The following is an 18,590-nucleotide window of genomic DNA, read 5'->3' on the forward strand; positions in this document are numbered from 1 at the left end:
CTCTTCAGCTCAAGGCTAGTGCTCTACCACTTGAGCCACAGCGCCACTTCTGGCTTTTTTCTTTTTGCTTATGTAGTGCTGAGGAATCGAACCCAGGGCCTCATGCATATAAGGCAAGCACTCTACCACTGAGCCACCTTCCCAGCCCTCAATTTTTTATCATTGGAAGTCTTTCACTTCTTTAGTTAGTTTTGTGGGGCTATTACCAAAGAAGTTGCTTTCCTGATTTCAGCCACACTCTTCTTATTATTGGCATACTGAAAAGCCATTGACTTTGGGGGGTTAATTTTATTCCCTGCTACTTTGCCAAAGTTTTGAATCAGCTCGAGTTATTTGGAGTGGAGTTCATGGGGTTCTTTAAATACAAGATCATGTCATCTGCAAAGAGGGAGAGTTTTACTTCATCTTTCCCAATTTGGATCCGATATATGTTATCATCCAGTCTTATTGCTCTAGCTAGGCATTCTAATACTAAATTGAAGAGAAGTGGAGAGAGTGGACATCCTTGTTTCCTTCCTGAATTTAGATGAAATGCCTTTAACTTTTAACCATTAAGTATAATGCTGGCTCTAGGTTTGTCATACACAGCCTTTATTACATTGAGGGATATCCCATGGATTCCTAGTTTTTCCAGAGTTTTCATCATAAAGGGGTGTTAGATCTTGTCAAATGCTTTTTCTGGGTCTGTTGAGATAATCATGTGGTTCTCATCCTTGCTCTTATTGGTGTGATGAATTAATTGATTTGCATATATTGAACCAGCTTTGCATCCCTGAAATAAATCCTGTTTGATCATAGTGTATGATTTTTTTTGATGACTTGTTGAAGTCAATTGGCCAGAATTTTGTCAAGAAGTTTTGCTTCAATATTCATTAAAGCAATGGGTCTATAGTTCTCTTTCTTGGATAAGTCCCTGTCTGGTTTTGGCATGAGGGTTATGATGGCTTCATAGAAAGAGTTTGGGGTGAACTTTCACTTTCAATTTCATTGAAAAGTTGACAGAGTATTCTGCTTTGAAGGTCTTGTAAAATTCAGCTGTGAATCCAACTGGTCCTGGGCTTTTCTTGTGTGGGAAGTCTTTTATTGCTGTTTCAATTTCGATGCTTGATATTGGTTTGTTAAGTTGGTATAAATCATCTTGGGCATGGTTGTTTATGTCAATATTTGCTACACATTCTTCCATTTCTTCCAGATTCTCAAACTTATTAGTATAAAGGTTTGAACAGTATTTCTTTATAATGTTCTGAATCTTGGTTGTTTCTGTGGTGATGTTTCCATTCTAATCTCTGATTTTGTTTATTTGGGTGTGTTCTCTTCTTTTAATGTACTTATAATGTACCATGTGTTTTTTTGTTTCTTTTGTATGTTGTTCCCCCATGGTATAACCCCTGTTTCTACTGTATTTGATTCCGGTGCCCTGAATCTTATATATGCATTTTTCTAATTTGGAGAGGGGAATGGATATAACAAAATGCTAAAATAAGGATATGGGTTGACCCATTGTAACAATGAGATATACAAGACACTATTTGAAAATGAACTTTACAACTTCTGGGGGGAGGTGGAGGGAGGAGTTGGTAAGGTGGGGAGGGAACGAATGGTAGGGGAAAAACAAAGGAGGAGGTAACAACGCTCAATAGGAAATGTACTTATTACTTTACTCATGTAACTGTAACCCCTCTGTACAGCATTTTTATAATAAACATACATAAAAGATTTGCTAAGGATCTGACAATTTTGTTAATTTTTTAAAAGACCCAACTCTTTTTTAAATAAGCTTTTTATTGTGAAAATACTGTACAGAGGGGTTACAGTTACACAAGCAAGGTAATGAGTCCATTTCTCATCCAGCATTGTTGTCTCCTCCTTTCTTTCATGAAAACCACACCTTCATGTCCTTATCTAAACTGTCTCCCAAAGGCTTCTTCTCCAAGTATCATCACAATGTTGATTAAAATTTCAACATACAAAATTGGGGTAGGACATAATTTAATACTGTGTGTGGGGGTGTGTGTGTGTGTGTGTGTAACGAAGACAAAAGAGATTGAACTGTTTATTGAATTTTGAGGTTTCCTTCAAATCTCCTTGAAGAACTCCTAGCCCTGATGAATAGGAATACTTATGTGTAGGCCAACAAAGTCTCATTTAGTGTCTCTAGCCCAAAGCTTGTTTTAAAATTGAGCAGCCTCCTCTGCCTCTCTCCAGAGCTCTCTCCCAGTGGAGTGTGTCACTCCACAGGCAATGAGAAAAGAAAAGACCAAACAAATGAAAAGCATTCTAAAAGAAAATAGCAAGAACTTCCCCGTTAATGGAGTCCTCATCATAAATATGACTCATCAGATTACTCATATTACTGCTACAGGGGGAAAACAAAATGCTTTACAGCACTGTACAGAATATGAAGGAAGGAAAAATCAAGGATGGGTCTGAGGGTCTGGAAAATAACATGTCAGATCGGGAATCTTCAGGAATCTAGTACCAAAATTGCTCTGTTCCAACAATTGTCTACTTCCCCAAACATTCTTTTCTTCTCTTTTTTTTCTTTTTTTTTGTCGGTCATGGGGCTTGAACTCTGGGCCTGGGCGCTGTCCCTTAGCTCTTCAGCTCAAGGTGAGCACTCTACTGCTTGAGCCACAGCACCACTTCTGGTTTTCGAGTGGTTTATTGGAGATAAGAGTCTCACAGACTTTTCTGCCCTGGCTGTCTTTGAACCATGATCCTCAGATCTCAGCCTCCTGAGTAGTTAGGATTACAGGCATGAGCCACCAGTGCCCAGCTCTTCTCTTTTTTTATAAGCACACTTAATATTTCCCGATTATGGAGTTGCCCATAGTTGAAGTCTGTATCATAGAACTACAGGTAATGGAGCACTGCTTTGAAGCCCCACTCCCTGAAAGGGTTCCTGTGATCTTGCTTAGTCAGAACCAATTGTTAGACTGAGGCCCAGTACCTCTCCATTGAAGTGACTGATCACACAAAACACAGGGAGGATAATCTCCTCAAGAAACTGCAATCACATTTTTTTTTTTGGTCCGGTCGTGGGGCCTGAACTCTGGGCCTGGGCGCTGTCCCTCAGCTCTTCAGCTCAAGGCTACTTCTCTACCACTTGAGCCACAGCACCACTTCCGGCTTTTTTCTTTTTACTTATGTGGTGCTGAGGAATCGAACCCAGGGCCTCATGCATGCAAGGCAAGTGCTCTACCACTAAGCCACCTTCCCAGCCCGCAATCACATTTTTTAAAGAATGGAGTAATAGCTGTTGGAAAGATAAAAGATGTCAGATATACGTGTAATGCAGGAATTACAGTCTCACCAAAATTATTACCTCCTTCTGCTACCTTGACTCAGTTTATGTCCTTGCCTATAATTTTGATTTGTTCTTGAAAAAGGTATGAAAGAGGAAATAATGGATCACATTTTGTTCTCTATTCTGAAAGTCCCTGTAAGATGTCAATGATAAAAAGCTCTGACTGACTTTTCCAAATCATGACACTGTTTCTCTACCTGACTAGAACCATTCTAAGAGCAGCTGAGGACATGACTCTGTCCATTTCTACAAGCTCACCTGAAAGGGTTAAATGATTTGAACCAAGTATGAAGGTAACTCAGAAAGTACAACCTCAAATTTTCTGATATTTGCCCAAATGCATGAAACGTTAATAATACAAAACTTCATATTTATCAATTTAATTTGTTCTAAAGTAAATTTCTCGTCTATTGACCCACAGAAAATGAAAATCCTAAAATATACATGAAAGCACCTATCTTTTCCTGCACTCCCTACTTCTTATTCTTTCAGTTCCATTCACAAACATATAGTTAGGTACCCAACTAAAATCTAAGATTGACCTTCAGCTAGTAAAGACAGCGATATCTTCCACCAGAGACAAAAAGTGCTTTCAACTCCACTACAGTCCTAAATCCTCTATGATCAACTTTCTCAATTAGAGTTGACAGAAAAACATAGCTTCTCATAGCATCAGTTCTACTCCTTCAAAACTCAGCGAATGCCAAGAAAATCCTAAGAACTAGCCTGTTGGTAAAGGCTGAAAAAAATATAACTCAGGAATTGACAAGGTGTAAAATTATTTCTCAAACAAAATTATTTTATTTCTCAAACACATTATAACCTAGTTCCTCAGTAGAGCTTAGTCATAACCCATGATGAAAAAAATATAGTGCTATCTATAGGAACATAATAAAATAAAAGGTATGGGGGAAAGTTTTATATTTTCCATTCATTGATGTACAACCTGGAGCCCAGTATATACCAAGCTTAAATTCAGTTGGGACTTCTCAGTTTACATAAATAAGTGAGTCAACATATGATACATAAGTATATCTGTATCTCCCTAACTATATATATACCTATATAGCTAGATAGACATAAATATGTATATATATAGGTATGTATAGTTTGCAGTGTCTCCCTGATATATGCCCAATATTTTCATTGCTCCTTTGGCTTCAGCAGTATACTCATTCGTTTGTCATCAAAGAACCTTTTACAATGATTTTCAAGTCGTTTCTCACCTGAGTGCTACCTTCTAAAATTACCAGGACTTACAGAAGTTAAAGACTTCTAAAATTTATAAGAGAAATATTGGTAGTTGAGCCATCTTGAAACTGAAACACTAATTGTCAAGTTAATTTGCCTGAATCCCAACAGGCAAAATGAAGGTAAAAGCCATTAAGAAAGAAGAGAAATGGAGAATAGCCATGACTTTCTGGTTTTGAGTGCTTGCAGAGGGGGTGGAAGGGTTGTTGGCTATGTCTTGGCTGTTGTGAATAATGTGACAGTGATCCTGGGAACATGAAATTAAAGAAAAAAAGACCATTCTAAAGCTACCAGCACAATAAACAAACATAGTTTGTTTCTTGCAGCATTATTTACCATAGCTAAGATATGGAACCAACCCAGATGCCCCTCAGTAGATGAATGGATAAGGAAAATGTGGTATATATACACAATGGAATTCTATGCCTCCATCAGAAAGAATGACATTGCCCCATTTGTTAGGAAATGGAAAGACTTGGACAAAATTACATTAAGTGAAGTAAGCCAGGCCCAAAGAAACATAGGTCCCATGGTTTCCCTTATTTGTAATAACTAGTATATGTCTGAGACAAGCAGAAATGGTCAGATAAGTTGATGTTAAGCAAAATGAACCCCAAGATAAGGACTCAAATTTTTTTTCTTTCTTGCTATTGTTTCTAACATATTTATAAGATATTTCTTTGTTGCTTTGTATGTCCCTCCCCCATGGTATAACCCCTGTTTTCACTGTATTTGATGTCGGTATAATTTGTGGAGGGGAAGGGAAAAAAACAATTGTTTAAATAGGGATACAGGTGGACCCATTGCGACAATGAGATGTACAAGACATTATGCTGAAAAATGAACTTTACAACTTTAGCATGAGGATTAGGGAGATGGGAAGGAATGGGAAAGGAAAACAAAGGAGGGGCAACAATGCTTGATAAGAAATGTACTCGTCCCACCAGAGTCGCCAAAAAAAAAAAAAAGAAATGTACTCATTACCTTGCTCATGTAATTGTAACCCTTCTGTACGGTATTTTCACAATAAAAATTTTTAAAAAGAAATTAAAGGAAAAAGCAAAGATTATTTGTTGGATTATGAGACATGGATCACGTGAAACATTTGGTCACCTGGAAACAACCAATTCCATGGTGGAGAAAATGTTTACATTTATTCCGTAGATGAATAAAAATTATAGAATTGAGGAACCAATATGATATATCCACTGTGAAATGGGTAAATTAAATTAATTCTCATACACATTGCTTTCCATACTCATTGTTTTCTGTGGTAAGAATGTTTAAAGTCTACTCTTTGCAATTTTTAATATGTTGCATGGTAATTAACTAGAATTATTATATCCTACAATATTCCTAAAGGAATTTGTTCCTCTTGTGTGAAATTTTATACCCTGTGATTGATGCTCTCTCAATCCAGATGTAGCCTGACCCACATATAGTCCTGGAAACTACCATTCTCCACTCTGCTCCTGTTAAATTGGTGTTTTTCAGATTCCAAATATAAGGGAGATATTTGCCTTTCTGAGTCTGGTTTAATCTACTTGACATGATATTCTCCGGTTTCATTCATGCTATTTCAGATAGTTAGATTTCCTTCTTTTTGAAGGCTGAGTAGAGCTAGAAGTCTATTCAAAGCTTGATGATGATACCCTAGCTGACATTTTGTCCAGATAAATACAGTGGAGACAAACAAGTCAGCTAAACATCTATGAATAAAAAAATGAGAATTTGGAGTATTTATATATGGTCTCAACTCAGGTTCAAATGAGATCACCCCAAATTTTACGCAAATCATATGGGTCATGGTAGATTTTTGCAGTAAGCAAGTTCCCAAAAGCACACAATACACAGAATGGGGAGGAGTATTATTATCATTAACTTTAAGTAGCTGTACAAATTCAACATGTCAGTTTATTATTATAATGCATCATGATCAATGTCACTCTTTTCATCATTTTATTCATCTCTCCCAACTCGCCCATCCCCTCAATTTGCCAATTCCATTTTCTCTCTCTCACTCTCTCTCTCTCTCACACACACACACATTCAGATATTATGACTGCATTCTTTCACATTTCCTGGATTTTTTAAATTGTTGATGTTTTCTGGAAATACAGGCCCAGTAAATATACAACACTGCAGGTGACCAAGTATCATAAGACAGACAGAAGTGCCTTGTCAATCTGTAAGTCAATGTCCACACTCTATGACTCCATCACTGCCATCTCTGGGCCTCAGTATACCAATCCTAAAATCAGCTGGTATAAAAGGGACATGATTCATACAGAAGTCTGAACGTTCTTTAAATGTGCATTCATTGGGGTTTTCTAGAGAAAGAGAAACAACAGGATAGATGTAATTTATAAGAACAGAACTATTTTTTTTTGTAAGGAAAGATTCTTTTTTGTCAGATTTTTTTTATTGTGAAAATACTGTACAGAAGGGTTACAATTACATGGGGAAGATAATGAATACATTTCTTATCAAGCATTGTAGCCTCCTCCTTTGTTTCCCCTTCCCATCCATTCCCATCCTCTCCCCGCCCCCCATCCAACCCCCCCCCCCCTCCCCCCCCCACACCAAAGTTGTAAAATTGGTTTTCAACATAAGGACTTGTACATCTCATTGTTGCAATGGGTCCACCTCTATCCCTATTTAAACGATTTGTTTTTCCTCTTCCCCTCCACAAATTATACCGACATCAAATACAGTGAAAGCAGGGGTTATACCATGAGGGAGGGACATACAAAGCAACAAAGAAATAATCTTATAAATGTGTTAGAAACAATCCCATGGAAGAAAAAACATTTGAATACATATCTTAGGGTTCATTTCCCTAACATTACCTTATCTGACCTTTTCTGCTTGACTCAGATATACACTAGATATTGCAAATAAGGGAAACCATGGGACACTGGCTTACTTCACTTAATATAATTTTGTCCAAGCCTTTCCATTTCCTAACAAATGGGGCAACATCATTCTTTCTGATGGAGGCATAGAATTCCATTGTGTATATATACCACATTTTCTTGATCCATTCATCTACTGAGGGGCATCTGGGTTGGTTCCATATCTTAGCTATAGTAAATAATGCTGCAATAAACATAGTCGTGCTGGTAGCTTTAGTGTGGTCTTGTTTATGATCATTCGGGTAAATGCCCAAAAGTGGGATTGCTGGGTCATAGGGGAGCTCTATGTGGAGTCTTTTGAGGAACCTCCATACTGCTTTCCAAAGTGGTTGAACAGGGGCTGGGAAGGTGCCTCAGTGGTAGAGCACTTGCCTTGCATGCCTGAGGCCCTGGGTTCGATTCCTCAGCACCACATCAAGAAAAAAAGCCGGAAGTGGCGCTGTGGCTCAAGTGGTAGAGCGCTAGCCGTGAGCTGAAGAGCTGAGGCACATCGCCCAGGCCCAGAGTTCAGGCCCCACGACCGGACCCAAAAAAACAAAGTGATTGAACAAGTTTACACTCCCACCAACAATGCAGTAAGGTTCCCTTCTGTCCACATCCCCTCCAGCATTTGTTGTTATTAGAGTTCTTGATTTTTAGCCATTCTGAGTGAGGTGGTATCTCAATGTTGTTTTGATTTGCATTTCTTTTATGGCTAGGGAGACTGAGCATTTCTTCATGTGTCTATTGGCCATCCTTCTTTCCTCTTCAGAGAAGTTTTTCTTTAAGTCTTTAGCCCACTTATTTATTGGGCAGTTGTTTCTTTGAAGATTTTGTTTTTGGGGGACTTAATTTTTTGAGTTCCAAGTATATTTTAGATATGAGACCCTTGTCCATTGTATGGCTAGTGAAGATCTTCTCCCAATCCATGAGCTTTCTATTGATCTTGCTAGATATGTCCTTTGCCATGCAGAAGCTCTGCAATTTCATGCAATTCCATTTGTCCAACCTTTCTTTGATTTGTTGTTTTTCTGGGTGTTTATTAAGGAAATTTTGGCCTGTGCCAAGGAGACCTAGAGTTTCTCCTATTCCTTCCTGTAATGTTTTCAGGGTGTCTGCTTTGACTTTGAGGTCTTTGATCCATTCAGAGTTGATTCTGGTACAGGGTGATATATAAGGATCTAGCTTTGGGCTGGGAAGGTGGCTCAGTGGTCGAGTGCTTGCCTTGCATGCATGAGGCCCTGGGTTCGATTCCTCAGCACCACATAAGCAGAAAGAAAAAAGCCAGAAGTGGCGCTGTGGCTCAAAGTGCTAGAGCTGCTAGCCTTGAGCTGAAGAGCTGAGGGACAGCACCCAGGCCTAGAGTTCAGGCCCCACGACCGGACCAAAAAAAAAAAAAAAAAGGATCTAGCTTTAGTTTTCTACAAGCTATTAACCAATTTTGCCAGCACCATTTCCTGAAGAGGCTGTCTTTCTTCCATCCTATTTTTTTTGCTCCCTTATCAAAGATTAGATGGCTATAGGTCTGTAGGTTCATTTCTGGGTTTTCAATTCTATTCCATTGGTCCTGAGGTCTGTTCTTGTGCCAGTAACAAGCTGTTTTGATTACTATGGCTTTATAGTAGAGTTTGAAATTTGGTATTGATATTCCTCCAGCACTGTTCTTTCTATTGAGGAGCGTTTTTGCTCTTCGGGGTCTTTTATTGTTCCATATGAATTTTTGGATTGCCTCTTCTATTTCCTTGAAGAATGTGGTTGGAATTTGATAGGTATTGCATTGAATTTGTAGATAGCCTTGGGAAGTATTGCCATTTTCACGATGTTGATCTTTCCAATCCAGGAGCATGGGAGTTTTTGTCACTTTCTAAGTTCTGTTTTGAGAAGAACAGAATTATTAAATTGACAAATTATCAGAGGCCACATAGTCTCACAATAACCACTTGCAGGCAGGAGCCAGAGAAACTAGTTGCTTCCCAGTCCTAGAAGTTGGCCTCAGAATGAGAAAGAAGAGATCAATGAAGCATCTCCAGTCTTGGACCAAAGACCTGAAATACCCTGGTCAGCTGTTGGCAAAACTCATATTCAGAGGCTGAAGTAGGAGTCTGATGTACTCACTCAAGAGAGGCTAAGCAGGTGTGAGAGAGTTAGCTTTCCCTCTCTGCTTTTTCCATTCTATCTAAGAAGGCCCTCAACCTATTGAAAGGGGCTACCCACACTGAGGGAAGATCTTTGCTACTCAGTTCATTCACTGATCTATGTACAAATTTTCCCTGGGAATATCATTAAGGATGTACCCAGAAATATGCTTTATCTATGCTCTAGAAATCTCTGAATCCATTCCAACTACAGCCAAAATTCACCATGAGAAAGGAATGGAGATATATATAGTTTAGAGGTAGAGCATCTAACTCTCAAGAACTGGACTCTGGTTTAGATCCTCAGCCCTGTGAAAAAAGGAAGAAAATAAGGAAGAAGGAAGGGAATAAGGGAGAGACTGCATATTATTATTATTAGAAAATTTACTGATAGAAGAGAGACAAAAAAGATTAACTTTAAAAATTTTAGAGCATAAAAGATTATGTTCTAAATTATGGGGAACTCCAGGCAATAATATATACTTGAGTGGATTAAATGCTAGAAAGTATAAATCCTAGAGAAATGCAAGTGGCTAGAAGTGGTATAAAGACTACAAGAGGAAACAAATGTTTCTGGAATATGAAAGACCTAACTTGGGACAGAATGAAGGATAACACTTGCTTAAGTAAAGTCAGACCTAGTGAAACAGTGGTGAGATCATACATTAATCTGCTAGGGACCTGTATGTCTGTGCCACAGCTGCTTTAACAAAATACCATAGGCTAAAATTTATTTTTGCATACTTCTTGAGGCTACAAGTCTAAGATCCAGGTCCTGCAGTGTTGGCATTTGGCAAGGTTCCTCTTCTGGCTGGCAAGTCACATTTTCACTGTGACCTTCCATGGCCTCTCTCTGTGCATATGTACTCCTAACATCTCCTCAGTCCTGTTGAATTTAGGGTTTGGTATACGAGCTCATTCAGTCTCAACTGCACCTTAAAATGCCCTGTCTCCAAAGACAGTCGTATTATAGTTTAAAGGTTTATCATGTAAATGTGTGGAAAACAGCATTCAGAATACAACAAAATCCCTGGGGAAGAAACATGTAAGTAGGAGCAGGCCAGGATGAGGATGAAAGGGAAAGGACATACCACACCTGTACTTTGAAGGCAGCCTCATCTCCCATATCTAGTTCCACATGTCCAAGTGGTTGCCTATGACTGAATTCCCAGGCTCCTGGGCCTACTCTTATTTAATGAGTGAGTAAAAAGGAGAAGAAAAAAACACTTTACTTTTGAAAAATCAAGGACCACATCCGCAAACAGTTTTGTCTTTTCCATGTTGGAAAAGCCTGAGGCCATCTACCCATGTGGTAACTCTAAATGCACTTTGAAGCTAGAGAAGAAAAGATAGAAGCAGAAGGTTTTCTGCACTTTGAAATGCCTACAGCGGGAAGATGAATACACACCAAGGACAGCTGTTTGACCTACATGCATCCGTATCCTATGCGTGCATTTGTCTTAGTAAACAAGCCATTTACTATCTTGACTGGAGGGGAAAACTGTCTGTTCACAGAGTGGTGAAGCACAAGTGCTTTATGACTTGTTATTCTCACTTGGGGAAAAATGATTTTCAAGTATATTTATTGGTTATTCTCTGCTGCGATTTTGGAAACATCCAAAAATATCTGTAAAAATTATACAGTGATCTGGGCACCGGTGACTCACGCCTGTAATCCTAGCTACTCAGGAGGCTGAGATCTGAGGATCACGGTTCAAAGCCAGCCCAGGCAGGAAAGTCCATGAGACTCTTATCTCCAATAAACCACTAGAAAACCAGAAGTAACACTGTAAGCCCAGAGTTCAAACCCCATGACTAACAACAACAACAACAACAACAAAAATACAGTGAAGAGCCTCTCTGTAGTGTTTGAATGAAAGGGATAGGATGTCACAAGAGAGCAGAACACATTTATTGTTCTCTTTTTCATTTATTTTTATTTTTTATTTTATTTTCATTCCTACCATGAGCACCTTTGACACTTAGGAGACAGGAAGCAAATGCGTTTAACTTTTGTCTATGTCTAGGGCATCGGGGTCCTTTCTAGTCTCTTATATGTGGAGATTGAAGATGTTTCCAAACATTCCCTAGTATACAGTCTCCCCCACAACAAAGAATTATCCAGCTCCAAATGTTCGTAGTTCCAAGGTTCAGACATTCAGCAGTAAAACAAGAGAAAATGATTTGAGAAAGAAAGCCTGATGCATAAAACCTGCCACCTTAGGCAATGTTTTTGCAAGAAATCCCAGTTCCTTAGAATTTCTATCTATAGAGAGTTCTATGTGACACCAAGTCAGAAAAAGTAGTTTTATTAGACAGAGCTCTATAAAGCTGGTTTGGAGAATGAAGCAATGAGACCAAATTTAGACTTCCTAATTAATTGGAGGCAGATGGCTACACAAAGTCTGATCTATCTAAGGAAGTGCCAAGCAGTAGGCCATCACCTACTTCACTTACATATGACTTCAACATTGCTAACTCATGGGAAGTAGAATTCAAGAACCCTCTACTCTATGGAAACTTGGTATGAGTCTGAGCACTAACCACAAGGACTACACCCTAAAATGTCAAAAGCTGTTTGTGCATAAGAATTATACATCAGTAGACATATCCAATTGCTACTGCAAGCCAATTGCTATGGTTCTCCCAATTCTCACTGTTTCCTATCTCTTTTTTTCACTCCTTCTGCTCCATCAAAGCTATTCCTTCAACATACCAAGCAAGTATCCAGCACACCAGCCTAAGCTTTGTCACAAACACATCCTCAGTTACATTCTTCACACAGAAAGTCCTTACTTCCTTTCAGACCTCTGTTCATAGAATACCCACACTGATCACACCTTGTTCTATCTCCTAACTCCTAATTCCACTATTCGCTGAATTCTTATCCTGATTTAATTTCTTGTAGAACTTCCCACAACCTACCATTTTAAATATGCATTTGCTTGCTGTTCCTCTACCCTCTTCCTACCAGAATGGGAGAGGCAGTTACAGTGTCTAATTATTCAATGCCTAGAATAGTACCTGGGCACCATAGAAACAATAAAAGTTTATTAAGTAAATGTCTTAAATGCCTTTCTGTTCTCTCTGCTCTCTCCCTATTTTTCTTGTCATTGCTTTTTCTAAATTTCTAAAACCTGACTTTCTGATATTTATCTTGTCCATTTTTTACTTCTTTGACTAGTATTAAACTAGTCTCTCTTGCTGCTTTGTTAACACTTAGAACTATAAAGTTTGATGAATTTTCATAAACAAGTATTGAGAAACTGTCATGACCACAGATGATCAGGAGGAAGTCTGGATTCACCAAGTGGGATAAAAAAAGGGGGGGACTTTGGAAAGCAGTATGGAGGTTCCTCAGAAGACTCCACATAGAGCTCCCCTATGACCCAGCAATCCCACTTTTGGGCATTTACTCAAATGATCACAAAGACCATATTACTACCAGCATAACTATGTTTATTGCAACATTATTTACCATAGCTAAGATATGGAACCAACCCAGATGCCCCTCAGTAGATGAATGGATCAAGAAAATGTAGTATATATACATAATGGAATTTTATGCCTCCATCAGAAAGAATGACATTGCCCCATTTGTTAGGAAATGGAAAGACTTGGAAAAAATTATATTAAGTGAAGGAAGCCAGGTGCAAAGAAACATAGGTCCCATGGTTTCCCTTATTTGCAATAACTAGTATATGTCTGAGACAAGCAGAAATTGTCAGATAAGTTGATGTTAAGTGAAATGAACCCAAGATAAGTATTCAAATGGTTTTTCTTTCATGCGATTGTTTCTAACACATTTATAAGATTATTTCTTTGTTGCTTTGTATGTCCCTCCCCCACGGTATAACCCCTGTTTTCACTGTATTTGATGTCGGTATAATTTGTGGAGGGGAAGGGGAAACAAACAATTGTTTAAATAGGGATACAGATGGACCCATTGCGACAATGAGATGTACAAGACATTATGCTGAAAAATGAACTTTACAACTTTGGCGCGCGGGGCAAGGGGCTGGGGGGGGGGGACGGGAGAGGGGTAGATTTGAAGGGATAGGAAGGGGAAAAGGAGGAGGCAACAATGCCTGATAAGAAATTTATGAGTGGCACTGTGGCTCAAGTGGTAGAGCGCTTGCCTTGAGCTGAAGAGCTGAGGGACAGCACCCAGGCCCAGAGTTCAAGCCCCATGACTGGACCCCCCCCCCAAAAAAAAGAAAGAAAGAAAGAAAATTTATGCATTACCTTGCCCATGTATTTGTAACCCCTCAGTCCGGTATTTTCACACACACACACACACACACGGGAGATCTATTATTCACACCAAGATGTCACCGTAAGGATCCATGAATCTACACTGTGCTACCAGTGTTTCAGACAGCTATAAACGGCCTAGTGATTCTGGCTGTGGAGATGATGAAAAGCTTCCAAGACAATGATGAAAAACTAGTGCTTAAAAAGAAACCAGAGACACAAGAATATTTTAAATAGGGAGAAAAGACAGAACAAAAATTATGAGAAAATAAATGACAGATGAAGTAGGTGAAAAGATTTGGTGAAGGATAGAGTGGAATGAAAAGAGTTAACTAGCCTATAGCTCAATGAACCAAATATATTAGGATGAAGCATTGGTTCCAAGCCTTTGTGACAAGTGACAGAAATGATGGCATTAACAGAAGTCAGAAAGGGGAACCTGTAGCATGTGAAATGATGTTTGGTATCTGTCATCCGTGTTTGGGATGGGTGGTAAAGGCAGTCCTGTTCTTGGCTGTGTAACTTAGGCTTTGTTCTGTGCCACCACCACTACCCCATCGGAAATCTTGAAAGCCACCTCATCTCACTAGTAAAATAGAGAGTCAACTGTGTGGCTTTCTAGATAGATTTCTTATCTGTATAAAGGTCCCACTTGATTTTTTAAAGATCTTTGCTAATGCTATTAAGTCAGAGCCTATGAAAGGGCAATTTTATAAGTAAAAAACTGATTAAATATAAACAATTTTGGGGTCAAAGCAGTGGTAACATGCACACCAAGTAGGATCAAAGAAACGTGTTTAACTCTGGCTCCAAATTTATCAAGTATATGGTTATGCCCACTAAGATCATAATGATGAGTGTTGTACAGATGTGAAGATCAGCTAGAACATTCACACAATGCCAGTACATCTTCCTTTCCAGCTCATAGGAATGTCCCCGTAGAATTTTGAGGTTACCTTTGCCTTTTCTCTCCATCTTCTAGAATCACTGCTTTCTTGAACTTTTGTCCTTCTAATTCTTCAACAACCTCAATCTCTACTGCCCATACTTATTCTCAGGTCTTCAATGTCAGGAAAAGGTTGACTTGCCTCTCTCTAGCACTCCTGGCCACCATACTCATTTCCTTCCTTTTAATAGATTCTGTGAGTGTAAAATTGACAACCCTCTGCTCTGCTTCCTCAGTATCCATCCTATTCACAATTCTTTAAAGAAGAATAATGGCCCTTGAAATCTTGCTGCCATGGTCATTTCAACTATTACCAATGACCTCTAAATGAACACATTTAAGGGCCCTTCCTCTATTTGTAGGATCTTTTGGCTGTTTTTGAGACATTTTAAACTGCAAAATCCTTACTTGAGCATAAAATACCACCAATGCTTCTTCTAGAATTAAAATCAGCTTTGGTGGCTTTGATGGCTAACTTTGGATTACCAACAATATTGGATTAAGAAAAGCCTGGAAGATAAGCAAAACACATCTCTAGTCTTGTCAATAATGGCATTCCCAGAAAGGAATAGATCATGAAGGCTCCAATCTAATGAATGACATGGTAGCTTCATAACATAACAATGGTATTAATAGCAGGTAGTGAGCCTGGAGAAAATGGGTGATTGGAGTATGTCTTTGGGACTATATCTTGTCTTGGCTTCTTCCTATGGCCTCTCTTCCCTTTTCTCTGTTACCTTTCCCACAGTGATATAAACTGCACTCTGCTATGATGGACAGATACTTTTGAAATCATAACCCTAAACAAATCATTCTTCACTTAAGTCTCTTTTCTTTGGTATCTTGTTCACAGCAATGCAAAATACTAACACAGACTCTTCCATAACTACATTGGAGCAATCACATTCCCATCACTTTTCTTATTTAAATCTTCGAATAACTAAAGTGAAGAGCATGTATGACTAAATCTATTCAGTACAATTAAATCAGTGAGAAGAACAGAGAAATGACTAATGCTGTGACAAAGGGGATTTTTCACACCAGCTGAATGGGACTCCTTGGAAACTATGTTAAATGAATTGTTACATTTGTTTCAAAGTAGGCAGTTAATTATCTATGTGTGGCAGGATCCATGGCTAAGAATCTCTCTGGGCATAGGCTAGACCGTGACACATTGCAAGGGGAATATAAAGGGAAAAGGTAAACTTATTTCAAAAAATAAAAAAGGAAGACTTACAAGAGAAATGTAATTAATTGGCCTCTCCCTCTGAAGCCTTATCAGTACCATGCAAGAGGTCCTATACTATCTCTATGGAGCACACATTGAAAAATAAGATTCCTAGGGCCTTGTACAAGCCTCAAAGTGACTACTACCTTTGCTTTTTAAACTAATTCTTATTAAATCATCTTCTCTGAGTCTTGCAGCATAAGATACGCTTTGCCAAAAATATATTTTCCATAACATCTTTAAAATAAATTATCTTGTTATTAAACAAATCTCTTAGCTAGAATTTAAAATCAGATTTGTCTCTATGTATGTTTTAAATTGTCATTGTAGGAAAACCTAATTCTTTGGAAGCATTTATATTTGAACTCAGGACCTCCTTTTTCCTAAGCAGGTATCCTTAACCACTTAAGTAATTCTTCCCAGTTCTGTATTTAAGGAATTATATAAGTCTTTAAATTCTCAATTAAACCCAGTTCATAAAATTATCATTTCTGAAAAGACCCCCGAATATCAAAAATGATACTTAACAGAAAGAATAGTGCTGGAGGAATATCAATACCAAATTTTAAACTCTACTGCAAAGCCATAGTTATCAAAACAGCTTGGTACTGGCATAAGAACAGACCTCATGACCAATGGAATAGAATTGAAAACCCAGAAATGAACCTACAGACATATAGCTATCTAATCTTTGATACAGGATCTAAAAAAAAAAAAAAAGAATGGAAGTCTTCAGTAAATGGTGCTGGCAAAATTGGTTAATCACTTGTAGAAAACTAAAGCTAATCTTTATTTATCACTCTGCACCAGAATTAACTCCAAATGGATCAAAGACCTCAGAATCAAAGCAGACACCCTGAAAATATTACAGGAAGGAATAGGAGAAACCCTAGGTTTCCTTGGCACAGGCCGAAATTTTCTTAATAGAGACCCAGGAACACAACAAATCAAAGAACGGTTGGACAAATGGGATTGCATGAAGCTGCAGAGCTTCTGCATGACAAAGGACATAGCTAGCAAGATCAATAGAAACCTGTGGATTACGAAAAGATCTTCACTAGCCATACAATGGACAAGGGTCTCATATCTAAAATATACTTGGAACTCAAAAAATTAAATCCCCCAATGACAAATCCTCAAAGAAACAACTGCCCGATAAATAACTGGGCTAAACACTTAAAGAGAAACTTCTCTGAAGAGGAAATAAGAATGGCCAATAGACACAAGAAGAAATGCTCAACCTCTCTAGCCATAAAAGAAATGCAAATCAAAACAACATTGAGAATCTACCTCACCTCAATTAGAATGGCTATAATCAAGAACCCTAGTAACAACAGATGCTGGAAGGGATGTGGACAGAAGGGAACTCTACTGCATTGTTGGTGGGAGTGTAAACTTGGAAAGCAATATGGAGGCTCCTCAAAAGATTCCACATAGAGCTCCCCTATGACCCAGCAATCCCACTTTTAGGCATTTACCCCAATGATCACAAAAAGGTCATAATAAAGCTACCAGCACAACTATGTTTATCGCAGCATTATTCACTATAGCTAAGATATGGAATCAACCCAGATGCCCCTCAGTAGATGAATGGATCAAGAAAATGTCACACACACACACGCACACACAAACACACACACTGGAATTCTCTGCCTCCATCAGAAAGAATGACATTTCCCCATTTGTTAGGAAATGGAAAGACTTGGGAAAATATATATATATATATATATATATATATATTAATACATTTTTTATTGTAAAGAAATCTGTATGGAGGGATTACAGTTACATGAGTAAAGTAATGAGTACATTTCCTATCAAGCATTATCAGTCTGACTAGAGACACCAAACCTAGTCCTTAACCTGATTCCTCATAGATCTGTGTTTTTCAAGGACCATGGAGACTAGTTAGCCTTCTGTGCTAGACCTCTAGTATAGTAGATTTCTAATACATGAGTCTCATTCCCAAAGGTTGAACAGAAGAGTTTTGTTCTTGTCTGCTAAATAGAAGTATAAAAAGTTTTTCTAGCATTTCTTTGCATCTGGGTGATATTCTCAAAATAAATGCAATTTCTCTGCTCATCTAAAATTCACATAAAATTCGTATTTTAGGGATTTATGCATTACAAATGTCCCTTGGGTTCATTTCAATTGAATTTATAATCAGGTTTCCTAATACACTCATGCTGGGAAGTGACTCTCTCAACCTTTTGAAGTGACTCATAACAAATTTCCCTAGAAGGGGGCCTTTTACAGAATCCATGGATTGTTGGTTACTCTTCTTCATGCTACCATGTAGGTTTTATAAAGTTTTCCTTGTTGCTCTCCTTTCTCCATACTTTTCCAACATTGTTTAGTTGTTACCTTATGCTACATTCATATGCATATGCACATATACACACATTAATTTATATATAATATCCTTCCAACTTCTTCACCTCTCACTTTTCCTCCTCCTCTTCCCCTTCCCACTGATCTCCTCCTACCCAGTTCCTCTTGTATATTCATGTCCCATTGCCATGATAAGCATCATCATCATCTTTCTAGAGCTATATTCCACAAATGAGTGAAAACA

The sequence above is a fragment of the Dipodomys ordii genome, unplaced genomic scaffold (genome assembly GCF_000151885.1).
Source record: "Dipodomys ordii isolate 6190 unplaced genomic scaffold, Dord_2.0 Scaffold83, whole genome shotgun sequence".
NCBI classification, from domain to species: Eukaryota; Metazoa; Chordata; class Mammalia; order Rodentia; family Heteromyidae; genus Dipodomys; species Dipodomys ordii.